Genomic DNA, 16,645 nt, shown 5'->3' with positions numbered 1-16,645 from the left:
AAACTCCAAGACCTGTTCTCAGCAGCTGGAGGGTGCTGATCCGGAGAAGGTCAGGAGTGAGAGGAAATGAAAGATGTACATTCACTTACGTTTGATGATTTATTCGGATAGCTTATCCAGGCATATTTTGATAAATTCTCTTTCTGATGCTTGTTTTTCCTACTGCTGCCACTTTTTGTAAATATTTTGTCTGTCTCCCCCATTAGAGTGCAAGTTCCTCGCGAGCAGGAATGTGTCTTTTGTTTCTGTTGTTCTCTCCCCAGCTCCTGGCACACAATGTTGCCCTCAGCTGACACCTAATGAATACCATTACTCCCATTACTATGACTAAAATTAGATCGATGGGAAGCCAAGAGGGCCAGTGTCCTTCCGAAGTAGGCCAAAGAAGGCTGGATGGTTGGAATGTGTGGAACGTGGGGCCTGATAGGAGAAAGGAAAGGAGGAATACACTCTCCATTTAGGATAAAGGTGCCTGGTAATAATAATAATGATGGTATTTGTTGAGCACTTACTATGTGTCAAGCACTATTCTAAGCACTGGGGGAGATACAAGGTTATCAGGTTGTCCACGTGGGGCTTACAGTCTTAATCCCCATTTTACAGATGTGGTAATTGAAGCACAGAGAAGTTGTGACTTGCCCGAAGTCACACAGCTGACAAATGGTGGAGCCAGGATTAGAACCCATGACCTTTGACTACCAAGCCCTTGCTCTTTGCACTAAGCCACGCTGCTTCTCATAACTTTGGATAACATGGATAACGTAATAATAATAATAATAGCATTTGTTAAGCGCTTACTATATGCCAAGCACTGTTCTAGATAACATGTTCCTGAGACTCTGGCATTGGGCACGAGGTGGAGATGCAGCATGGCCTAGTGGCAAGAGCACAGGCCTGGGAGTGAGAGGACCTGGGTTCTAATCCCGGCTCTGCTACTTCTCTGCTGTGTGATTCTGTGCAAGTCATTTAACTTCTCTGTGCCTCAGTTACTTCATCTGTCAAATGGGGATTAAGGCTGTGAACTCTTTGTGGGGCAGGGTCTGTGTCCAACCCGATGATCTTGTATCTACCCTAGGGTTTAGTACAGTGCCTAGCACACAGTATGCGTTTAACAAATACTATTTAAAAAAGAGAGAGTTGGATTACCTCCACATACCCAGTTGAGGCTCTCAGGGGTTCAGGGAGACATTGAGTACCATGTCCTGCATCAGAACAGAGACCCCTTAGGCTATGAGCCCCATGTGGGATAGTGATTGTATCTGACCTGATTATCCTGTTATCTACCCCAGTGCTTACTACAGTGCTTGGCACACAGTAAGCATTTCACAAATACTATTGTCTGCTTCATTCATTCATTCGTTCAGTTGTATTTATTGAGTGCTTACTGTGTGCAACATCGAGTGGCACCCATTCATTCAATCATATTTATTGAGCACTTACTGTGTGCAGAGCACTGTACTAAGCATTTGGGAAGTACAAGTTGGCAACATATAGAGACGGCCCCTACCTGTGGGTGTCTGTCTACCCACAGTCTAGAAGGGGGAGACAGACAACAAAACAAAACATGTGGACAGGTGTCAAGTCATCAGAATAAATAGAAGTAAAGCTAGATCATCATCATCATCATCAATCGTATTTATTGAGCGCTTACTGTGTGCAGAGCACTGTACTAAGCGCTTGGGAAGTACAAGTTGGCAACATATAGAGACAGTCCCTACCCAATAGTGGGCTCACAGTCTAAAAGGGGGAGACAGAGAACAAAACCAAACATACTAACAAAATAAAATAACTAGAATAGATATGTACAAGTAAAATAAATAGAGTAATAAATATGTACAAACATGCATACATATATACAGGTGCTGTGGGGAAGGGAAGGAGGTAAGATGGGGGGATGGAGAGGGGGACGAGGGGGAGAGGAAGGAAGGGGCTCAGTCTGGGAAGGCCTCCTGGAGGAGGTGAGCTCTCAGTAGGGCCTTGAAGGGAGGAAGAGAGGTAGCTTGGCAGATGGGCAGAGGGAGGGCATTCCAGGCCCGGGGGATGACTTGGACCAGGGGTCGATGACGGGACAGGCGAGAACAAGGTACGGTGAGGAGATTAGCAGCAGAGGAGTGGAGGGTGCGGGGTGGGCTGTAGAAGGAGAGAAGGGAGGTGAGGTAGGAGGGGGCGAGGTGATAGATGCACATTGTTAACAAAATAAATAGAATAGTAAATATGTACAAGTAAAACAGAGTAATAAATCTGTTCAAACATATACAGTTGCTGTGGGAAGGGGAATCAATCAATCAATCAATCATATTTATTGAGTGCTTATTATGTGCAGAGCACTGTACTAAGCGCTTGGGAAGTACAAATTGGCAACATATAGAGACAGTCCCTACCCAACATTGGGCTCACAGTCTAAAAGGGGGAGACAGAGAAAAAAAAAAAAAAACCAAACATACTAACAAAATAAAATAAATAGAATAGATATGTACAAGCAAAATAAATAAATAAACAGAGTAATAAATATGTACAAACATATATACATATATACAGGTGCTGTGGGGAAGGGAAGGAGGTAAGATGGGGGGGACGGAGAGGGGGACGAGGGGGAGAGGAAGGAAGGGGCTCAGTCTGGGAAGGCCTCCTGGAGGAGGTGAGCTCTCAGTGGGGCTTTGAAGGGAGGAAGACAGCTAGCTTGGCGGATGTGTGGAGGGAGGGCATTCCAGGCCAGGGAGAGGATGTGGGCTGAAGGTCAACGGTGGAACAGGCGAGAACGAGGAACTGTGAGGAGGTTAGCGGCAGAGGAGCAGAGGGTGTGGGCTGGGCTCTAGAAGGAGAGAAGGGAGGTGAGGTAGGAGGGGGCGAGATGATGGAGAGCCTTGAAGCCAAGGGTGAGGAGGAGGCATTGAGGGCGAGCGGCTCAGTGGGTAAAAAAACACAGGGTGGTGAAGCTGGGTCTGGGAGAAAGTAACCCTCTCTCACAATGTGACCCAAGGGGCTGCTTTGAGGAATTGATTTTAGAATCAATCTGGAAGTTGGTAGTGCTGTTTCTTGTAGGGGCTTTGCAAATCATTGCATTCAACATGCAAAAATCACTGACTAAGCTCTCATTTAATAATAATAATAACAATAATAATAATGATATTTAAGCGCTATGTGCTGAGCCACCTCTCAGGGTTGCGCCTGGAGAGTTTCCAGTACTCTACCAGTCTCGACTACAAGAAAGAGAGTCAAGCAGAGGCCTACCTATTCCATTCCTAGCTTGGGCAGTGGTTAGCAAGTGGAAGGCAACCTGCTGCAAGTCAAAACTCACCTTTCATTTATTCATTCAATCGTATTTATTGAGTGCTTACTGTGTGCAGAGCACTGTACTAAGCGCTTGGGAAGTACAAGTTGGCAACATATAGAGGCGGTCCCTACCCAACAGCGGGCTCACAGTCTAGAAGGGGGAGACAGACAACAAAACAAAGCATATTAACAAAATAAAATAAATAGAATAAATATGTACAAGTAAAATAAATAGAGTAATAAATACGTACAAACATATATACATATATACAGGTGCTGTAGGGAGGGGAAGGAAGTAAGGCAGTGGGGGAATGGGGAGAGGGAGGAGGGGGAGAGGAAGGAGGGGGTTCAGTCTGGGAAGGCCTCCTGGAGGAGGTGAGCTCTCAGTAGGGCTTTGAAGGGAGGAAGAGAGCTAGCTTGGTGATTGGGCAGAGGGAGGGCATTCCAGGCCAGGGAGAGGACGTGGGCCGGGGGTCAACGGCGGGACAGGTGAGAACGAGGCACAGTGAGGAGATTAGTGGCAGAGGAGCGGAGGGTGCGGGCTGGGCTGTAGAAGGAGAGAAGGGAGGTGAGGTAGGAGGGGGCGAGGTGATGGAGAGCCTTGAAGCCGAGGGTGAGGAGTTTTTGCCTGATGCGTAGGTTGATTGGTAGCCACTGGAGATTTTTGAGGAGGGGAGTAACATGCCCAGAGCGTTTCTGCACTCACCTGTGCTGGGCAGCAGAGGTAAGGGAGAGAGTCGAGGGCGGAGACTCAGGTTTACTGCGCGGAAGGAGGCGATGGTAAACCGCTTCCGTATTTTTACCAAGAAAACTCTCTGGATACACTACCAGAACGATTGCAGATGGAGGTGGGGCATTCTGGGAGAGATGTGTCCATGGCATCGCTATGAGTCGGACACAACTCGACAGCATAAGACAACAACAGTGTGACCAGCACTGTTTTCCCTACTCCCTCTCCTTTCTGCATCCCCCTGACACTTGGACCTGTACCATTTAAGAACTTGATAGTCAGCCCATTCTCAGCCCTTCTGCACTTATGTCCGTATCCATAATTTATTTTAATGTCTGTCTCCTTCTCTAGACTGCAAGCTTCTTGCAGGCAGGGAGCATGTTTACCAGCTCTATTGTATTGTACTCTCTGAAGCGCTTAGTACAGTGTTCTCTCATTATGGGCAGGGAATGTGTCTGTTATATTGTTGCATTGTACTCTCCCAAGCACTTAAGAAGCAGCAGGGCATAATGGTTAGAGCAAGGAGCTGGAGTCAGAAGGTCATGGGTTCTAATCCCAGCTCTGCCACTTGTCTGCTGTGTGACCTTGTGCAAGTCACTTAATTTCTCTGGGCCTCAGTCACCTCATTGGTAAAATAGGGACTGAGACTGTGAACCCCACGTGAGACAGGGACTGTGTACAACCCAATTTGCTTGTATCCCCCCCCCCATCCAGAGCTTAGTACAGTGCATGGAATGTATTAAGCACTTAACAAATTCCACAATTATTATTATTACTTAATACAGTTACCAGCACATAGTAAGTGCTCGATAAATATGATTGATTGCCCTGCATAGAGTAAGCACTCAGTAAATGCCATTGATTGTTTGATTACTCCATTTGTCAAGGGCAGAGATGAAAATAAAGCTTGCATTCATGATTTATTCATTCATTCAGTCGTATTTATTCATTCATTCATTCAATTATATCTATTGAGCGCTTACTGTGTGCAGAGCACTGGACTAAGCACTTGGGAAGTATAAATCGACAATATATAGAGACGGTCCCTACCCAACAACAACCTGCCGGTCTCAGCTCCGCAACATTGCCAAGATCCACCCTTTCCTCTCCATCCAAACTGCTACCCTGCTTGTTCAAGCTCTCATCCTATCCCGTCTGGACTACTGTATCAGCCTTCTCTCTGATCTCCCATCCTCGTGTCTCTCCCCACTTCAATCCATACTTCATGCTGCTGCCTGGATTGTCTTTGTCCAGAAACGCTCTGGGCATGTTACTCTCCTCCTCAAAAATCTCCAGTGGCTACCAATCAATCTGCGCATCAGGCAGAAACTCCTCACCCTGGGCTTCAAGGCTGTCCATCACCTTGCCCCCTCCTACCTCACCTCCCTTATCTCCTTCTACAGCCCAGCCCGCACCCTCTGCTCCTCCACCGCTAATCTCCTCACCATGCCTCATTCTCGCCTGTCCCGCCATCGACCCCCGGCCCACGTCATCCCCCGGGCCTGGAATGCCCTCCCTCTGCCCATCTGCCAAGCTAGCTCTCTTCCTCCCTTCAAGGCCCTACTGAGAGCTCACCTCCTCCAGGAGGCCTTCCCAGACTGAGCCCCTTCCTTCCTCTCCCCCTTGTCCCTCTCTCCATCCCCCCATCTTACCTCCTTCCCTTCCCCACAGCACCTGTATATATGTATATATGTTTGTACATATTTATTACTCTATTTATTTATTTATTTATTTTACTTGTACATATCTATTCTAGTTATTTTATTTTGTTAGTATGTTTGGTTTTGTTCTCTGTCTCCCCCTTTTAGACTGTGAGCCCACTGTTGGGTAGGGACTGCCTCTATATGTTGCCAACTTGTACTTCCCAAGTGCTTAGTACAGTGCTCTGCACACGGTAAGCGCTCAATAAATACGATTGATTGATTGATTACAATCTAGAAGGGAGAGACAGACAACAAAACAAAACAAGTAGACAGGTGTCAATACCATCAGAATAAATAGAATTATAGCTATATACACATCATTAATAAAAATAGAGTAATAAGCATGTACATATATACACAAGTGTTGTGGGGAGGGGGAGGGGGTAGGGCAGAGTGAGGGAGTGGGGGTGATGGGGAGGGGAGGAGGAGCAGAGGAAAAGGGGGGCTCAGTCTGGGAAGGCCTCCTGGAGGAGTTGAGCTCTCAGTAGGGCTTTGAAGGGAGGAAGAGAGCTAGTTTGGCGGATGTGTGGAGGGAGGGCATTCCAGGCCAGGGTTAGTACATGGGCTGGGGGTTGACAGCCAGACAGGTAAGAATGGGGCACAGTGAGGAGGTTAGTGGCAGAGGACCAGAGTATGTGGGCTGGGCTGTAGAAGGAGAGAAGGGAGGTGAGTTAGGAGGGGGCGAGGTGATGGAGAGCTTTGAAGCCAAGAGTGAGGAGTTTATGCTTCATGCGAAGGTTGATAGGCAACTACTGGAGATTTTTGAGGGAAGTGACATGCCCAGAGCGTTTCTGTACAAAGATAATCCAGGCAGCAGAGTGAAGAATAGACTGGAGCAGGGAGAGACAGGAGGATGGGAGATCAGAAAGGAGGCTGATGCAGTAATCCAGTAGGGATAGGATTGTCGGTCTCACCTCCACAACATTGCCAAGATCCGCCCTTTCCTCTCCATCCAAACCGCTACCTTGCTGGTTCAATATCTCATCCTATCCTGACTGGATACTGCATCAGCCTCCTCTCTGATCTTCCATCCTCCTGTCTCTCCCCAATTTAGTCTATACTTCACTCTGCTGCCCGGATTATCTTTGTGCAGAAACGCTCTGTGCATGTTACTCCCCTCCTCAGAAATCTCCAGTGGCTGCCTGTCAACTTACGAATCAAGCAAAAACTCCTCACTCTCAGCTTCAAGGCTCTCCCTCCTACCCCCTCCTACCTCACCTCCCTTCTCTCCTTTTACAGCCCAGCCTGCACCCTCCGCTCCTCTGCCGCTAACCTCCTCACTGTACCCTGTTCTCACCTGGCCCATGTCCCTTCCCCTGCCCTGGAATGCCCTCCCTCCACACATCTGCCAAGCTAGCTCTCTTCCTCCCTTCAAAGCCCTACTGAGAGCTCACCTCCTCCAGGAGGCCTTCCTAGACTGAGCCCCCTTTTTCCTCTATTCCTCCCCATCCCCCCACCCTGCCTCCTTCCCCTCCCCACAGCACTTGTATATATATTTTACAGATTTATTACAAAATTTTACTTGTACATATTTACTATTCTATTTATTTTGTTAATGGTGTGCATATAGCTTTAATTCTATTTGTTCTGATGATTTTGACACCTGTCTACATGTTTTGTTCTGTTGTCTGTCTCCCCCTTCTAGACTGTGAGCCTGTTGTTGGGTAGGGACCATCTCTATATGTTGCCGACTTGTACTTCCCAAGTGCTTAGTACAGTGCTCTGCACACAGTAAGCACTCAATAAATACAATTGAATGAATGAATGAATGAATGAGAGACTGGACCAACAAGGTAGTGGTTTGGATGGAGAGGAAAGGGCGGATCTTGGCGATGTTGCGAAGGTAAGACCGGCAGGTTTTGGTAATGGATTGGATGTGAGGGGTGAATGATAGAGCAGAGTCAAGGATGACACCAAGTTTGCAGTCTTGTGAGACAAAAAGGATGGTAGTGCTGTCCACCGTGATGGGAAAGTTGGGGAGAGGACAGGGTTTGGGTGGGAAGATAAGGAGCTCAGTCTTGGACATGTTGAGCTTTAAGGTGGCGGGCGGACATCCAGATGGAGATGTCCTGAAGGCAGAAGGAGATACGAGCCTAGAGGGAGGGAGAGAGGCCAGGGGAGGAGATAAAGATTTGGGTGTCGTCTGCACAGAGATGTTAGTTGAAGCCGTGGGAGCGAATGAGTTCACCAAGGGAGTGAGTATAAATGGAGAACAGAAGGGGACCAAGAACTAACCCTTGTGGAGCCCCTACAGTAAGGGGATGGGAGTGGGAGGAAGAGCCCGTGAAGGAGACTGAAAATGTATGGCCAGAGAGATGAGGAGAGGCAGGAGAGGATGGAGTCTGTGAAGCCAAGGTTGGATAACGTGTTGAGGAGAAGGGGATGGTCCACAGTTTTGAAGGCATTTGAGAGGTCGAGGAGGATTAGGACAGAGTAGGAGCCATTGGATTTGGCAAGAAGGAGATCATTGGTGACCTTTGAGAGGGCAGTTTTGGTGGAGTGCAGGGGACAGAAGCCAGATTGGAGGGGGTCTAGGAGGGAGTTGGAGTTGAGGAATTGGAGGCAGCAAGTGTAGGCGACTCTTTCTACGAGTTTGGAAAGGAAGGGTAGGAGGGAGATAGGGTGATAACTGGAAGGGGCAGTGGGGTCAAGAGAGATTTTTTTAGGATGGGAGAGATGTGGGCATGTTTGAAGGCAGAGGGGAAGAAACCATTAGAGAGTGAGCAGTTGAAGACGGAAGTTAAGGAGGGGAGGAGGGAAGGGGTGAGAATTTTTATTGATTTTTATTTATTGAGCGCTTACTGTGTGCAGAGCCCTGTACTAAGCACTTGGAAAGTACAATTCAACAATAAAGAGAGACAATCCCTGCCCACACTGGGGGCAGGGAGGAGACAGATATCAAAACAAGTAAACAGGCATCAATTACCTAACTCACCCTGGATTCCAGGCCATGATCATCCCCAGCAAGCTATCCGGGGAGCAGAGTGACTCATGGGTGGCAGCTGGCCAGGACCAGGACATCAGCCGTTTTTGTGAAGCTAAAGGAGGGAAATCACAAACAAAGTGGAACCTAATAGATGGAACTGTGACATGACACACCGAGGTGCAACTGGAAGCAGTGTGGCTAGAGGCTGTGGTATAGGCATGGTAAAAAAAAAAAACTGACCACACCATCATATAGCAGCATTCAGAGTTGTGGGGTGGAAACACCAATTATGAATAATAATAGTCATAATAATAATTATAGTAATAATATGGTTTATTGAATTTATAGCACACCTTTCCTTCAAAGAGCTCAAAGTACTTTCACACATATTACCTAATTTATCCTCACACCTCTGTGAAATAGGTCAGAACAGGTATTATTATCATCTCACCCAGGCAACTAGGGCTCAATCTTCCAGCCTGCACCGCGTCCCCTTTGAGCAAAAATGTGCTGCTGCCCATTATTATTGTTAAACAGATAAACAAAAACACCTATCTGTGAGCACATCAATTTGCAACACTGCCTTCCGCTAACTCAGCATGTATGGCGTGCTAAGCGTTCGAAATCCGACCCTTGGTTTCCGTCGATCTATCAGTGGCATTTATGGAGTGATTACTGTGTATGGAGCGCTGTAATAAGCACTTGGGAGAGTACAACAGAGTCAGTAGACTCTGCCCACAGTGAGCCGATGGCCTAGGACTGTTTTTGAAAAGCTGCCTGTGTGGTTCTAGGTACCGTTTGCTCACTGGATTATCTATTTACGGAAGTCTGGGGGCCGGGTGGCTGTCAGGTGGGGTTTGGATGATGGACGATCTTCTAACCACGTCCATTTCATTAGCATCAGAGGCAAAGTCCTTGCCCTATAAGTTGTGGCCACAGCCACTAACGAGAGACTCTGAGTCATTCAGCAGCGTCTCTGCAGCCTCATTCGTACCCACAGGAACAACATCACCAACAACCTCGGCTTGGAATTCGGGCACCCCAATGCACGCTGAGGCACAGAGGATCAGTGACTCTTTTCAAAACTGTAGCGAGAGGGCAACGGACCAGAAAAGGAGGCAGGAAGGCACCGCCGTGGGCAGTTACTCATTTCAGTTTCCGTCCTCTCGGTGTATGAAGGGAAGTAGTGGTCCGCCCCACATCGTGTCAGCAAGATTTTCGAGTTACATAGATAAAAGGCTGAATTTGAAAAGAGCAGGAGAGCAAAGCTCACTCATTGGGTAACCACCTCTAAGCTTCTGGCTCAGAATTCAGCTTGAGAACCATTACGGTGCTGAACAGGTTTTAGAAACTGATATGGAACGCAGGGCCAGACTGAAGAGAAGGTAGGATAAGAATCTAGCAGCATTGTTCTCTTGGGCGGAGGAGCTGTGTCCAATTTTCTCAAGTCTGACATTTCAGAGGATCTAGTTGCCTTCGGGGTTGAAAGATTGCTCATCACATGTACCAGAAATGACCTTAATAATAGCAATGGTAATAATAACGGTAATCTGTTGTATTTTTATGGCTTCTCTTTTCCAGGAACTCAAGACAAATTACAAACCCGAACACCAAATCTGTTGATCCCTGCATCATTCCCGTGAAATAAGGACAGTGCAGGTGAAGTGCTGTGCCTAAAGTCTAGGCCATGAATCAGTGGCCAAGCCCACAATACAAATCTCCTGGCTCCTTTCCTAATCCTTTTCCCTTGGATTTGTGGACTGAGACCTAAGGAGGCTGGGGCAGCTCTGTAGACAATCCTGATTTTCAAGTCTATTCTAGGGTGAGACCAAAGTGGCCCTGATGGGGGAGAAGGGTTTCGTAGACCACACCAGACCAGACTCCCCACTTCCCATTCCCCCGTGCCCCCAGCCCAGCCCTCCCACCCCTGCCTGCCCTATTCTGATTTCCCCAGGGTTCCTCAGATGAGGAAATGACTCAGTGCTGAGCCTGAGTCATGTGTTTATTTGTTTATTGATTTGTGACCTATTGACTAACTTGTGTTTACTATTTAATCTATTCTCACTCTAAACTGATCCATGTACGTCTACTTTTTTCCCCTATTAGACTGTAAGCTCCTTGTGGGCAAGGATTCTGTTTTGTCCTTCTAGTACAGCGTGCTGTACCCGATAATAGGTAATACAGCTCACTGAGTGCAGGGAATGTGTCTGTTTATTGTTGTACTCTCCCGAGCACTTAGTACAGCGCTCTGCACTCAGTAAGTGCTCAATAAATACAATTGAATGAATGAATGATCCTGAACACTGGGCCAGATCCCTACATCCACTGTGGACTGAAGAGGAACCCCAGGGCTGCATCAATCCTGGCTGTTTGCCTCACTCTGGCCTTCTCCTGGTCCATCACCCAAAACAGCTCCACCAGGACCAACCCCAAGGTGATACACACTGAGAACATGAGGCCTTTATGCGCGCGCACACACACACACACACACACACACACACACATATGCATGCACATACATACACGCGCACACACACCATCTGCCTAGGAGATCATATGCATTCAAAAGCCAGAGTTAGGGGTTGCATCGGGTGGGAAGCTGCAGATAGTTCCCTTATTCAGGTTTCAATATTCATACTGATGTCTTTAATATTCCAAGATAATAATTGGTATTTAATAATAATTGTGGTATTTGTTAAGCACTTCCTATGTGCCAGGCACTGTACTAAGTGCTGAGGTGGATAGAAGCAAATCGGGTTGAACACAGTCCCTGTCCCACATGTGGCTCACAATCTCAATCCCCATTTTACAGTAGAGGTAATGGAGGCACAGAGAAGTGAAATGACTTGCCCAAGGTCACACAGCAGATGACTGGCTGAGGTGGGATTAGAACCCAGGTCCCTCTGACTCTGAGGTCTCTGCTCCAAGGTGAATGCTGGTGACACTATCCAGGTGTATCAGTAAAGTTGGACCATTGGACACTTTTCCACATAGCATAGATGGTTTGCAGTGTTGCCAGTTTTAAATTAGTTTGCTATTCTGACTTGTTCTGTGGTCTTCCAAGCACCTTTGCTCAAAAATACGACACCCTGTTTCTGATTTCTGCCTACCTACTTGGTCTGCTTGCTGGGGCTCTTTCCTGACAGTCCTGACAAAATGTTGCTTTTGTTCATATCTCAGAGCAACCAGAACAGTTTCACACACACTCTGTAAGTGTTCAGTATTCATTGATGAGGATAATGATGATGATGAACCATCCATTACATCAGTTCACCCGACGATGCATTCTTTTCACCTTGCTAAGTGACAGTGAGGTCATTTTTTTCTCTGAAATATTCAAAAGTCCCCAGTTTCAAAACTCAGGACTAGATGCCATTTAGAAGAAATCATCTCTAATTTCCTTAGTAGTCCTCCAGCTGATGAAAACCTTTAAGATTCATTCATTCATTCAATCGTATTTATTGAGCGCTTTCTGTGTTCAGAGCACTGTACTAAGCGCTTGGGAAGTACAAGTCGGCAACATATAGAGATGGTCCCTACCCAACAATGGGCTTACAGTCTAGAAGGTAGACAGGTGTCAATGCCATCAGAATAAAGAGAATTATAGCTATATACACAACATTAATAAAATAGGGTAATAAATATGTACAAATATATTCAAATGCTGTGGGGAGGGGAAGGGGGTAGGGCAGAGAGAGAGGGGGGATGAGGAGGAGGAGAGGAAAAAGGGGCGGTGTTGTGATTTCTGGCTAAGAACCAGTGTTGTGGCAGAATGTTTGGTTTCTAGGACTAGTTCCAAAGAATCAATAAAGCAGTGGTATTTATTCAATCAATCAATCATATTTTTTGAGTGCTTACTGTCTGCAGTGCACTGTACTAAACACTTGGGAGAGTACGATATAACAGAGTTGGTAGATGCATTCCCTGCTCACAAGGGTTTTACTGTGTAGTCCCGGTCAAAGCCCTTTCTCTCCTGTAAAATGGATCACATTAAATCCAAGATCCCTGGACTCTGGCCCAGTGCTTTGTCCACTAGATCACGTGGGAGGTTGCAGCAGCTTTAGGTACCCCCAAGCTACCAGGGCTGCAAATCTTACAATTTGACTCCAATTCCTCTCAGAAGTTGGCCCACTGTCTGAGTCACCCAAGACGGTGAGAACTGTTTGCGGGTGACCAAGGTTGCTGTGGGCCGAGTTGGCCTGGAACGGGGAGAGGAGGTTATTTCATTCATTCATTCATTCAATCGTATTTATTGAGTGCTTATTGTGTGCAGAGCACTGTACTAAGCACTTGGGAAGTACAAGTCGGCAACATATAGAGACGGTCCCTACCCAACAATGGGCTCACAGTCTAGAAGAGGGAGACAGATAACAAAACAAAATATGTAGACAGACATTATGAGAAGCAATGAGAACCATCTTTGGGGAAGACACAGTGTTTCCAAGATTTCTCCCTGTAGAGTAACATGTCCTGTTCACAAATACAGGAGATACTGAATAGACTTACTGTAGGAAAGAAAAATCGTACCAACCCCTGAAAAGGCTACAGTCAACCAGTCAATCAATCAATGATATTTATTGAGCACTTACTGTGTGTAGAGCACTGTACCGAAGACTTGTTAGTGTACAACACAATAGAGTTGGTAGACATGTTCCTTGCCCACAGAGAGCTTACAGTCCAGAGGGAGGAGGCAGACATTAATATAAGTAAATAATTTACGGATGGGTAGATAAGTGCTGTGGGGCTGAACGAGGGGTGACTATCGAGTGCCCAAAGGGTACCAATCAATCAATCAATCAGTCATATTTCTTGAGCACTTATTAATAATAATAATAATGATGGCATTTATTAAGCATTTACTATGTGCAAAGCAATGTTCTAAGCACTGGGAGGTTACAAGGTGATCAGGTTGTCCCACGGGGGGCTCACAGCCTTCATCCCCACTTTACAGATGAAGTAACTATGGCCCAGAGAAGTGAAGTGACTTCCACAAAGTCACACAGCAGATGTGTGGTGGAGCCGGGATTTGAACCCATGACCTTTGACTCCAAAGCCCATGCTCCCTCCACTTGGTTATAAACTCCTAGAGGCAAGGGGCTAGACCTTCTCTATGTTGAGCACAATCTGGCTGGTTATTTCTGGCCCGGGTCCAGGGCCAGGCAAACTGTGGCAGTGCAATAAATTGAAATGGAGATTCCGATCTAGTGGGTGGGTAGGCCATTCAGGTTTGCCAGCTGACAGAGCTGGTGACTACCATGACACCCATGTCCCTCTGGGTTATCAGATGACCTCTGGGTACTCTCCTCTTGCCCAAACCCTGAGCCATCACACTCAGTCATCTACACTAAGCTCACCTGGGGCAATCCTTGGGGGAATCCAAAGAGTTGTGGGACTAGGAATTTGCACACTCTTGAATCTGATTCAAGATAAATTCAAACAATCAATCAATGGGATTTATTGAACACTTACTGTGTGCAGAGCACTGTACTAAGTGCTTGGAATAGTACAATACAACAGAGTTGCAGTGTGGCTTAGCGGAAAGAGCCTGGGCTCAGGAGTCAGAGGACAAGGGTTCTAATCCCGCCTCCGCCTCTTATCTGCTGTGTGACCTAGGGCAAGCCACTTAACTTCTCTATCTCAGTTACATGTAAAATGGGGATTAAGACTGTGAGCCCCATGTGGGACAACCTGATTACCTTGTATCTACCCCAGCACTTAGAACAGTGTTTGACACATAGTAAGTGCTTAACAAATACCATCATTATTATTATTATTATTAGTTGGCAGACATGTTCCCTGCCCACAAAGAGCTTACCATCTAGAGGCAGAGATAGACATTAATATAAATACATAAATTACGGATATGTACATAAAGGCTGTGGGGCTGAGGGTGGAGTGAATACCAAATACCCAAAGGATATGGATCCAAGTGCATAGGTGAAGCAGACAGGAGAGGGAATAGGGGAAATGAGGACTTAATTGGATTAGAGGGCTTTGGAAGGTGGAGAGAATAGTGGTCTGGCATATATGGAGGGGGAGGAAGTTCCAGGCCAGAGGGAGGATGGGGGAAAGATATCAGGGGTAAGACAGAGGAGATTGGGGCATGGTGAGCAATGAATTCCACTAGACTGTAAAGCTCCTTGAGTGCCAGGATCATGTCTACCAACTATTATCTTGTAGTCTCCCAAGAGCTTAGTATTGTGCTGTGCACATAGTAAATGCTCAATAAATGCCACTGATCGATTGGATGTCACTGAAGGACTCCTGGTATATTCCCATATTCACTAGGGCATCTTTAAAAAGTAAATCACAGGAAATGGCACAAGACTGAATCATTTTTCTGAAACATCTCTCGGCACACATCTCTCCACTCCTCAGAAACCTCCAATTGTTGCCTATCTCCCTCTGCATCAAGGAGAAACTCCCCCCATGCACTTGAGTCCATATTCCCTAAGCACTTAGGTACTCACCACTCCTACCACCCCAAAACACTTTTGTACAGATTTTTACATTCAGTTGCTTCCCTGACCTGTAATTTATTTTAATCTCTGTCTCCCCCATTAGTTTGTCACTTCCTTGAGGGCAGAGGTCTATCTGTTTTCTTTACTGTATTGTACTCTCCCAAGTGCTTCATACAGTGCTGTGCGTCCAGTAAGCACTCAATAAGTACCATCGATTGATTGACTGACTGATTCATTCAAGGCTCTTCACCAGCTCTTTCCTTCTGACATATCTGCTACACCCTACCTCCCATTCTTCACTCCTCCCAGGCCCACCTATTAACCATACTCCTCTGTAAATTTTCCTACCTGTAACCCCTTGCTCACACCATTGACCCTGCCTGGAACTTCCTCCCCCTTCAAAATCTGACCCCAGTTCTCCCCATCTTCAAAGCCTCCTGCAAGCCCACCTCTTCCAGGAAGGCTTCCTGGATGAATTCCCACCTCCCCAGATCCTATCAATCCCAACAGCCCCCTTAGCACATAAGCATTTACACCAATCCTCAGCCCTTATACGTATATCAATCAATCAATCAAGGGTATTTTTTGAGTCCTTACTATATGCAGAGCACTGTACTAAGCACGTGGGAGCGTACAATACAACAGAGTTGGAGACACGTTCCCTGTCCACAAGTTTACATTCTAGAAGGGGAGACAGACATTAATATAAATAATACAATAATACACAGTAAGCACTCAATAAATATGATTGAATGATTGATTGGGTGGAGGGAAAGACTTTAAATGTGTGGCATCTGGAAGACCATAAAGAGTAAATGTCTGGACTTCCAGTCCTCTACCATATAAAATCACTTTTCTCACCCTAGGTGAGGAGACTTACCTCCCTTCAGCAGGCCAGGCAGATTCCCATAGTGCCAGGCCAGTAAGCAGAACAGCGCTTAGAACAGTGCTTTGCACGTAGTAAGCACTTAATAACTGCCATTATTATTATCCAAGGTGGGGCTTCTATATGATTCTCTTTTAAGGTAGGATTTGGGACAAGACAGAGGTCTTGTGGTCTGTGATGCTACATACACTCTCTCTCTCTCTCTCTCTCTCTCTTTTCCACCCCCACCCTGGAAAGGTGCAGATTACTCCATGGGTTTCTAGGCAAATGCCCCAATGGCCTCTGGAAGCATCCAACCCTGGCCTCAGAGCAAGGGGTGGAAACGAAAGGGCTGCCAGGATCATGAACCTGAGAGGTGCCCCAGTAAGAGAATGTTGTCACCAGGTTCTTTCCTCCTATTTTGTTTATTTCTTGCAGCTCCTAAACATATTCTCCAAAGTCATAACCTTAATGGATGACTCAGCACTTTGTCTTCCCTCGGCTTTGCCTGTTCCCTTTCCTTTTCCTGCCACACACAATGCAGTGAACAGCTGGCTATTAATAATCAGAATCAGAACCAGAAATTTGCTTTTAGAATTCACCTCTTTGGTTTCATTTCTACAGGCAAATACCCTATCCAGATTCAAGGAGTCACCCACCAGGGGAAAGGCGGGTGAGAAGCAGCGT

Source organism: Tachyglossus aculeatus, chromosome X1 (assembly GCF_015852505.1).
Source record: "Tachyglossus aculeatus isolate mTacAcu1 chromosome X1, mTacAcu1.pri, whole genome shotgun sequence".
NCBI lineage: Eukaryota > Metazoa > Chordata > Mammalia > Monotremata > Tachyglossidae > Tachyglossus > Tachyglossus aculeatus.
This window is presented reverse-complemented; position numbering follows the sequence as displayed.